General features: G+C 46.7%; 1 long non-coding RNA gene across 1 annotated transcript; it reads right to left on the bottom strand.

Annotated features, from left to right (window-relative positions):
• Positions 1-655: 655 nt before the first annotated feature.
• On the bottom strand, positions 656-8,837 carry LOC128853740 (uncharacterized). Its single transcript, XR_008452444.1, has 4 exons — positions 7,964-8,837; positions 4,901-4,957; positions 3,463-3,515; positions 656-2,833 (listed from the first exon to the last, which is right to left on the bottom strand). It is a non-coding gene; the product is annotated as an uncharacterized LOC128853740 (long non-coding RNA).
• Between the last annotated feature and the right edge of the window lie 4 nt (positions 8,838-8,841).

Genomic DNA, 8,841 nt, shown 5'->3' with positions numbered 1-8,841 from the left:
CCATCGCCAGAGCAGCTCCACCATCGCCAGAGCAGCCCCACCATCGCCAGAGCAGCCCCACCATCGCCTGGGGCAGCCACACCATTGCCAGGGGCAGGGGCAGCACTATCAACGCCAAGTACAGGGCAGCCCCATCACCGCCATGTCCAGAGGCAATTCTGTCATCGCCAAGTCCAGGGGCAGCACCATCAATGTGAAGTCCAAGGCAGCCCCTCCATGGCCAAGTCCAGGGGCAGCATCAGCATCACGAAGTCCAAGGGCAGCCCCGTCATTGCCCAGTTCAGGGCAGCCCCACCATCACCAAGCCCAGGGCAGCTCTGACAACACGAACTCCAAGAGCGGCCCTGTCATCACAAAGTTCAGGGCAGCATCACCATCACCAAGTCCAGGGCAGCCCATCATTGCCAAGTTCAGGGCAGCTCCGTCATCACAAAGTTCAGGGCAGCAGCAGCAGCATCAAGTCCAGGGCAGCCCCATCATCACCAAGCCCAGGGGCAGTTCTGTCATCACCAAGTCTAGGGCAGCCCCATGATCGCAAAATCCAGGGGCAGCCCCATCATCGCCAAGTCCAGGGCAGCCCCATGGCACACACATCATATAAAGTAACTCACCAGATCTCCTGTGTCTGACAAAACTGCCCAAGAGACAAGGTAACACTTAAAGACCTGCTTATAAATTAGGTAAAAATAATTAATAATACATATAATATAATATATTAATGGCATTTCTATGACATGATATGGATAATATACATTAATATATAAATACCTCACAAATAATTCAGTGTGTTTCCGTTTCATCAACAATCACTGGCCAATGTATTTACTTTATGGTAAGGATTATACGTTTCATTATAAATGGCTTGCTGGGCATGTCAGCAACTTTTACATCTCCATTCACTTTATTATTAATGGTTTCCTGAACAGTAACAGCATAATAATGCACACAATGCAGCATGAATATTTGATGTGGCATCTATAGTCTCCCATTTATCATTTATAACAGGCTACAAAAACATTATAAAACATTTATTACAAATTTATAGATCACTTTATACTAAAACAAAGTTGTGTTATAAATACATTATTAATCCTGTATGCCATTTATAGGAATCCCTTGTAATAAGGCCTTAGCATATGTTGCTGCACAACCATAACAAGAATGGTGTGGCATGGAGGAAATACGGCACGATGAGCCTGCTCCAGAATACTGGGGGTATTCTGTGAAGGAAAGCATAAACATCTGTACTCAAAATTAATCAGATTACCAAGGGACCCATCAAAAGAAATGCTGGATTAACTCAAAATTGGGGGTTTATCCCCTTTCTTGAAGAAGATGCTTGTTTTCTTGCAAGTTGGAAACTTGCAGCGCTGGAGCCCTGAAAGCTGAGCTGTCTCGCTTTGTTTCCACACCAGCTTCTCATTAGATTGATAAAATTTGCATAATTTACCAAAAACCAGTTGACTAACAATGAGCAGCCCTTCCCATCCTCTGTCATCAAGTAACAAAGCTTAGTGAAAATAAAGAGGATATGATGGGTTTAGGAAATGCATTTGCAGGGTTGCTTTTTGTACATCCCAAAGACTGTTTAGCAGTGTGCATCCCCCTGCCGTGCTGGCAATCTACATAGTGCAGCACTGAAAAATGAGAAGAAAAAGATGTTTGGAAAAGGAGTTGTTGCCAATTGCTAGTAGTACAAATAGTGAAAATCAGCTTCTGAGCTCTGCTCTGACGCAGCTGTAGTTACTTACCCCTTTCAGATTTAATGGCCCAGATGGGGTACGATCCAGGGAATGATATTTAGATTTTAAAAATATATTTGTTTAACATGACAATCTGTCTTCCAACAAACCTGGCTTAATGAGTTGCTGCGGTTAGTCCCTTCTCATTACCTCACGCTTTGGGAAGGAGCAGCTGGGGCTGGGTGGCAGGGGACACAGACCCATGGAGTGGAAAGCCAGGCTGGACAAGGGAGAGCAGCTGTGATTTTCTGTGTATCACAGGCCTCTACATTTCACCTCGTCTCTCTCTCTGCCAAGGCAAGTCTTCTGTCTTTGACTGAGGCGGTTGGATCAGAAAGGCACTCGGGCTTACAGACATCAGAAGAACAAACTATTAGTCATAGGCCTCAAGTTGTGTATCCCAAGAGAGGGTTAGGTTGGAGGTACGGTGCTTGGTAGACCAGAATTGGGTCCACATTATACACTAAGGTGATTAAAATGACATTGTTGGAGGAGTTAGCTAATGCAGAAATAGTATTACTACTGACCCAATAATGGCTTTTCAAACTACAGGCATCAGCGTCTTGTGCAGTGTTCTTAGTTGGTGATTAAGGAGAGCTCTGCAGGAGTTCATAGCTATGATGAGTCTTTAATGCACCAACAGGTAAATTAACAAGCAGAAGGGTGAGGAACAGGGCAGGAAGGGAGCAGAGCTGCCTGTGCAGCTGCCTATTGGTTACCCACAACCGCTGCTCCTCATGGGATGATGCTTACAAATCCTTACTCTGTATTGTACTTTTTTCCTTCTTTTCCTTGGAGGAGGAAAGAATGGCCTCAGTCCATTTTGTGGACCTTACCTGCACTCACTGAGCTTTCCCCAGTTCTGCGGCTGGTGAAGTTTCCAAGCTGTGATGCACTGCCAGCTCACGGAGCAGAGCGTGTCCTGCAAGCGCAGTGCCTGCTCCCCTAGATGCCTTCCCGAGACGTCTTTGGAAGCTTGTTGGAGAGCAGCAGTCCACACACATGGACTGATTCATTCTTCTCTACTTACAGATACTTCTCCTTTTCTTTCTTTTCCACAGTCTTTTTCAGTTCTTTTCCTAGAGACCTAACTGTGACAGAGAAATGCTAAGGGCTTCCTGACAGTTGCTATGACTATGACTAGTGGGGATCACCCTCTGCCATTATCTCTTCAATTTATCCTGATTCCCATATACAGCAGCCTGGACTGAGAAAAAAACTTGAATATGTGACTAGGACCACGCTAAAGCCCCTCAAAAAACAACCAGCATTAGTTAGCTTGAGGACTTGAGGAAGTGGGAAGGGGACAATTCCTTATATCAGACAACGTGGGGCCTCATGAAGCTGAGAATGAAGTCATGCAGGTTGGTTTTTTTTTTCTTAACAGAGTGTAACATCATAGAAAAACCACATCTTTTAACTGTTGTGGGAAATCAGCTGATCAAATTGAGCTACTTCATAGTTTCGCTGCAGGCTGTATGCAGGGCTGTTCTCTCCCAACAATAGGAAGTGTGTGTGGTAGCCAAGAGCTCTCACACATTCCTGTGCCAATGACTCGTATTAAATTCAGGGATTCAAAACGAGAAGAAGAAAGTGTGTGTCTCATCAGTAACATGCCTCATCAGCTCTCTCTTCCCAGAAGGCAGTCAGGCTGACTCCACGGAGACAGAAAAGCTCAAGCTAGGGAAAATAAAGCCCCAACAATTTCACAGCTACTCACACAGAAATGCTTCCGCGCGATGCCTGCTCTCCTTGGAGTCCGGCTTTTTTGACCTGCAAAGTAGCAGGAAAAAAGTTATTACAAAATTTGAGTCTGAACACGAATATCCACTGAAAGAAGATGAAAGTGAAATGTGAAGTTACAGAAAGATGCACTTTGGTAAATCTCTCAGAGACTTATGAGCCTCCGAGAAGCTCATAAATGGTAAATCCATTATCCTAAAAGCTCAAAGGACCAAAACCAGTGAGCGTCAGAGCAAAGTGTGTCCAATCACCCAGGCATAACAAAACGTCACATCAGATCACATATACAGGTCTCTCTCCCTTGTTGTCCCTTCTGCCAGCCAGCAAGATGACTTGCCAGCTTTCCTGTTGACTGAAACAACAAGGAAAGGGACAGGCTAGAGGTCAATGTCAGACAGTTATTCCCAGGCAATGAGGGCTGGAGATGTCCATCCTACGCACCAGGTGAGGTGGAGAAATAAAAGGCTGCTTGGTGGGTCACCAGAGAGAGAGTCTCAGGGAGCTAAACCAAGCACTCCAAGGGAACTGGGAATGGTGGTTGTTTCAGAAGGTGACCTCTCCTCCTCCAAGGAAGCTGAAACAGCCGGTGGTGATCTCCGATCTTTGCACTGCTGTGGAATGCTCCCTGCAATTCTCTGGGAGCTGCAGATTTCACCATTCTTATCAGAAAGCAAAAGTGAAGCTGTGTTTTGCTGATTAAAACCTGTTTGGATCACGCGACTGGGTGAGGTGACCCATCTCTGCCATGGCATCACCATGAACACAAGACCCACCCTGGAGCAGGAGCTGGCCTGACTGCTTTGAAGTGCAGCATCTCATCAGCAGAGCAGAGTTCAGAGCCTGGAAACCCAATAATATTTATTAATGATTAACAATATTAAAGCGCTTTGCCTCTTCCAGGTTTGTTGTGGATATTAATAACTGAAGTCTCCTTTTCCTGGTGGTGGGGGTAAACAAGGTCTTGTCATTTCACAGGAACATGAAGGGACTTGCTTATCATTCAGATTATTGCTGATCACCAAAATCCAGCTGGGACCTCACCTGGAAGAGAGGCTGGCTCTTACCTCAGGTAACTGACTTGACTGCAATAAAATCCTTGAGACAGCATAATTTTAAAGTCCAGATCTTTCCACTTTTGCACTGAATTGATATGAAAAACTACAAATTGCCTTGTTTCTACCCAGACCAAACCCAAAGCACTACACGCTTTGTTTGGGGGAAGAGCAGGGACTCTCATAGAAGTCTATGATAGTACAAAATTCAAGCTCTCTCCAAACCTGGCCTATCAATGTGACGACTGCATGGTCCTCCAAATCCATCGGCACCTTCATGTCCCTGTGTTGTTGCCTAGGTGCCTGCAGAACAGCCTGGTGTGGTGGCATCACGGTAGATGTGGTTTAAGACGTCCTACTCACCCTCTGCTGAGTGCCCTTAGAAGTCTTGTTCCTCACCGAAGATGTTCTCAATAAACTCTGGAGAGCAAAACCACAAATCATAGAATCGTTTGGGTTGGAAAGGACCTTAAAGATCATCCAGTTGCAACTCCCCTGCCATGGGGGGAAACACTTTCCCCTGGAGCAGGCTGCTAAGCATCACTGTAGTTTTTAAATCTCATTATTGTTTTTTAAAAAACGGAGAGAGAAAGGGAAGCAATTTTGTTACTCTTATGGTATGTTTTCCATTATTTGCATAATTGTTTAATGCTAATAAGACAATTAGGAATTCTTACAGCTTAATAATTACCCAGCAATGACTGGCCTATTATAGCTTAATGAATTTTTTAATTGTTGCTGGAGGTCTTGACATTCTTTTGCCCACTATCTTCTTGTGTTAGGGATGTTGTTCATGCTAACAGGGTAACGCTGAAGGCAAGACACCACCAGCTATGCAGGACAGGCAGATGTATTAATGTGAAGGTCTCTTAAATTTAAAAGGGAGGGGGAAAACGCAAGCTCTATATTCTGCTGCTTTAGGGCCACATTATCTAAGTACACAGAAAAGCAATGCAGAGATTTAAAAATCAGCCCACCTTAGGCAAATGCTACCCCTATAGCAGCCAGGCTTCCTAGCTGGTGGGGGGCTGGCTGTGACATTCCCAGAGCTAGCAAAAGGTTTACCATTTTTAGCTTTTAGTGAACAACTCCTCAAGTTAAGCGTGAATCATACCATCCTGAACTGTGGTATGGCCAGAAAGAAGTTAATTGAGGGCAGGCAGGGCTGGGATTGTGTTTGCACTGACCAAGGTCACAGACGAGGTTGGCTGGAGGAAGAGGACAGCGGGGCCCCAGGGAGCAGTCCTGGGAATAGAGTCCACAGCTCACATTTACACACAGAGATGGAGTTTTTCTCTCCCGTTTTGTGTGAGACTTCTTGCATGCTGCTCCTTGCAAAGGGAAGCTTCTCTTTCTCTGTCCTTCCTCTTTTCTAACGGCTGGCGAAACAGATGCCTTTAAGCATGAAATTGCATTTGTTGGCTGTTACTCGTACATCTCTCCCTGTGATTCCACTGCTGGTGGAGCAGATCAGACGGATTTGCTTCTGAGCTCAGTGCTGAGATTCCTCCTGTTCCCCAAAATCAAGCATGCCCCAGAGGCAGCTGCCTCTGAGTCAGGAGCATGTAGGCACCTCCACGGCTAGTCATGTCCTGCTCACAGCCAAACTCACGTGATGCCCCAGGACACCCCTCATGGATCCTGGGATGCACAACTCTGCCTGAAGCTGGGTCAAAAGCCACAACCCTGCGCTGGGGCATCATCATATGCAGGGCTGTGCTCCTAGTCACACTGGCAGGAATAAGGTTAGGGATGCCCAGCAAAAGTCCACCATGTGCACTCTGGCCCATCTCTCTCCCTGGGCTGCTACATGATGTTTTGATCATGTCATAAAACATGATGTTTTGATCACGGGTCATAAAAACATTTGATCTTTGAAGCACAGAGAAATAATTTGCGGTACAAAACCATCACAAAAGGTGCCTGATTTGACTATTCCCACATTCCTGTCCTGTCCTTGCCAGCCGATCCATTGGGAAAGGGCCCTGCAGTGCTGCTCCCATACTGCCCAGCTTCCCTAGAGCCATGTCCATTCCCCAGCCCTCTACCACCTCTGGCCAGCACTGGCCACACAGGCACCACAGCAGGGCCAGCTGAAGCACAGGGGTGGTGTCAGCCCTGCCCTGAGCTGGGTGCAGCCACAGGATGCTGAATAATCCTGTGGCGTTTTCCCTTCCCCATCGTGCCTCCCCTAGAGCTGTCCTCCCAGCATGTCTGAGGAGACAAAAAGCCTCTCCACAAAGCCAGGGCTGAGCACATTCCCCAGCCCTATGTGGACTCCCCCAGATACCAGCTCTGGTAGCCTATGGCTCTACTAGGAGGCTCTTGACTGCCTAGGAGAGCGTGGTAGAGAAGTGGCTAAGAAGGGATTCCACACAACTTTTGGATGTGTTGTCTGGAATACAGATGGGAAGCAGTGATTTCCAGCTGGGTGATTCATGGGCATCTCATGGGCTTAGCCAGGAACGACCCTGCAAGGCACCAGCTCTCCTTGAAGACAGGAGACGGCCCCAGCCCCAGGAGGAGCCCAGGAGACCCGTGAAGGATAACACTGTCAGCTCAGCAGGGATGGGAGGAAAGAAAGAGCTCAGCCAGCCGGAGATGAAAGTCACAGAGCGACAATTAAAAGGCAGGCGAGTGTCAAAGCATCAGTAATGCCATTGCTAACTGTTTTAGAGCTGTCACAGCTGCCTCCCCAGAAAGGAGGGATGGGCTCCTGCCCTGAGCTGTCTCTGCTCAGCCAGGCACCCCTTGACAGCCCTGGTTTGGTTTCGGTGATGTGCTTCAAGCCAGGGCAACCTTCTTAGCTCTGAAAGGTCCAAGCAGAGGCTGGCAGCAGAGCAAAGGCATCATGGGAACCTTCAGTACAGCAAAAAGGAGAGAGATCAACAAATCATAGATGATGCTTCTTGTATCAAGAGATCTATGAGAGGCCCAGCTCTGCAGAGTAACTTCCATCAACATTCCATCTCTTTGAATTTGTTTCCTGATCTCTCAAAATATGACTTCTGCTTTTGACAGTAGAGAGATGCTCCTTCCACCTCTCCCCCCACTAGTCTGCAAAGCCTGGCCATCCTGGTCTCAAGAGATCATTAAGTACTTCTGCCAACATCCAAGCATCCTGTGCTCCTCTGAACCAGGCAACTGAGCAGTACCTTAATGATGTCTGATAAAGGACTACAGTAAAAGGAGCCAGTAATCTCACTGGGAACCCTTTAGACAGGCATTAATCCTGCTGTCACCAAGTCCCTCAGGAAAACCATTTCACTGACTTGATCTTCTTCAGCTGTTCCTCCACCTAATTTATATGTAGTTAATTGCTACAGTAGTGGCTCCGGATGTGAAGCAGATGCTGCTGAGGAAAAGAGCAAGTTCCATCCTTGAGTGATGGCTCTAATCTCTTTATTTAAAGGCAAGGCTACTTACAGTTGATGGGAGGTTCAGATCTCTCTTCTCTTTCTTCCATCTCTCTGCAAAGCCAGCCGGACGTTCATTCGTATTTTGACACAACAGCAAAAGTGCTCACCAGCGGCACTCCTCATTTGCAAGAACAGACGTATTTCTCCACCCAGCCACCCACGAGGTCACAACTGTCCCTGCCTCCGGCAAGGAGAAACAGACTTCTTGACACCTATGCATAAAATTTCTCCAGAATCTTTGTCTTTAGAATACTACAAAGATTCTCTAATTACAAGTGGAGTGCCAGAGGAATGGAGACAAATGATACAAAAGCAAACTGCTGACTAGAATTAAGTAAGACTGGAGAATGAACATATGCGGCAGTTATTCCTCTGGAGCAAAGGGGAGGAAGACCCTGCTTTTTCTGTCCTCAGATGACAGCTGGCAAACGAGCCATCACCTCTATCAGCAGACAAGGGACAGAGAGCAGTGGTCAGAAGAGTCACAGGGAGGAACTGGCAGATTCCAAAGAGGAAACCCAGCTGCTTGTTCGAAGACTCCAGTGTGACAATGGCCAGCTGCTGGGATGTTTGCAGATGTACCAGGAAGTCCGTTTTATTTGTTTCTAAAGAAAGGTTTCCTAAGGAAGCTCTTCAAAATCATCCTGTCAGCAGCTGGTGCTGCCCAAACTCATCTATTTACCCCACTGATCCTTCTAAACCTTCTCAGTTTCCTGCATATCCTGTAAAAGGCCAAGATAGCTCTGTAAGCATTTGGCCATGGAGACGGGTCTTCCAGAGATGCGTTGTCTAGAGTAACAATAGGCTGAAGAACACAGAGAGAAGGATGTCAAGCTACACCTAAGGCAACACAGAGTGGAAAAAGGCACACTGGAAATAAAGAGA

The sequence above is a fragment of the Cuculus canorus genome, chromosome 15 (genome assembly GCF_017976375.1).
Source record: "Cuculus canorus isolate bCucCan1 chromosome 15, bCucCan1.pri, whole genome shotgun sequence".
In the NCBI taxonomy this organism is placed as follows: Eukaryota; Metazoa; Chordata; class Aves; order Cuculiformes; family Cuculidae; genus Cuculus; species Cuculus canorus.
Note: the sequence above shows the minus strand (reverse complement) of the source record. Positions and strands in the feature narration are given on the sequence as shown.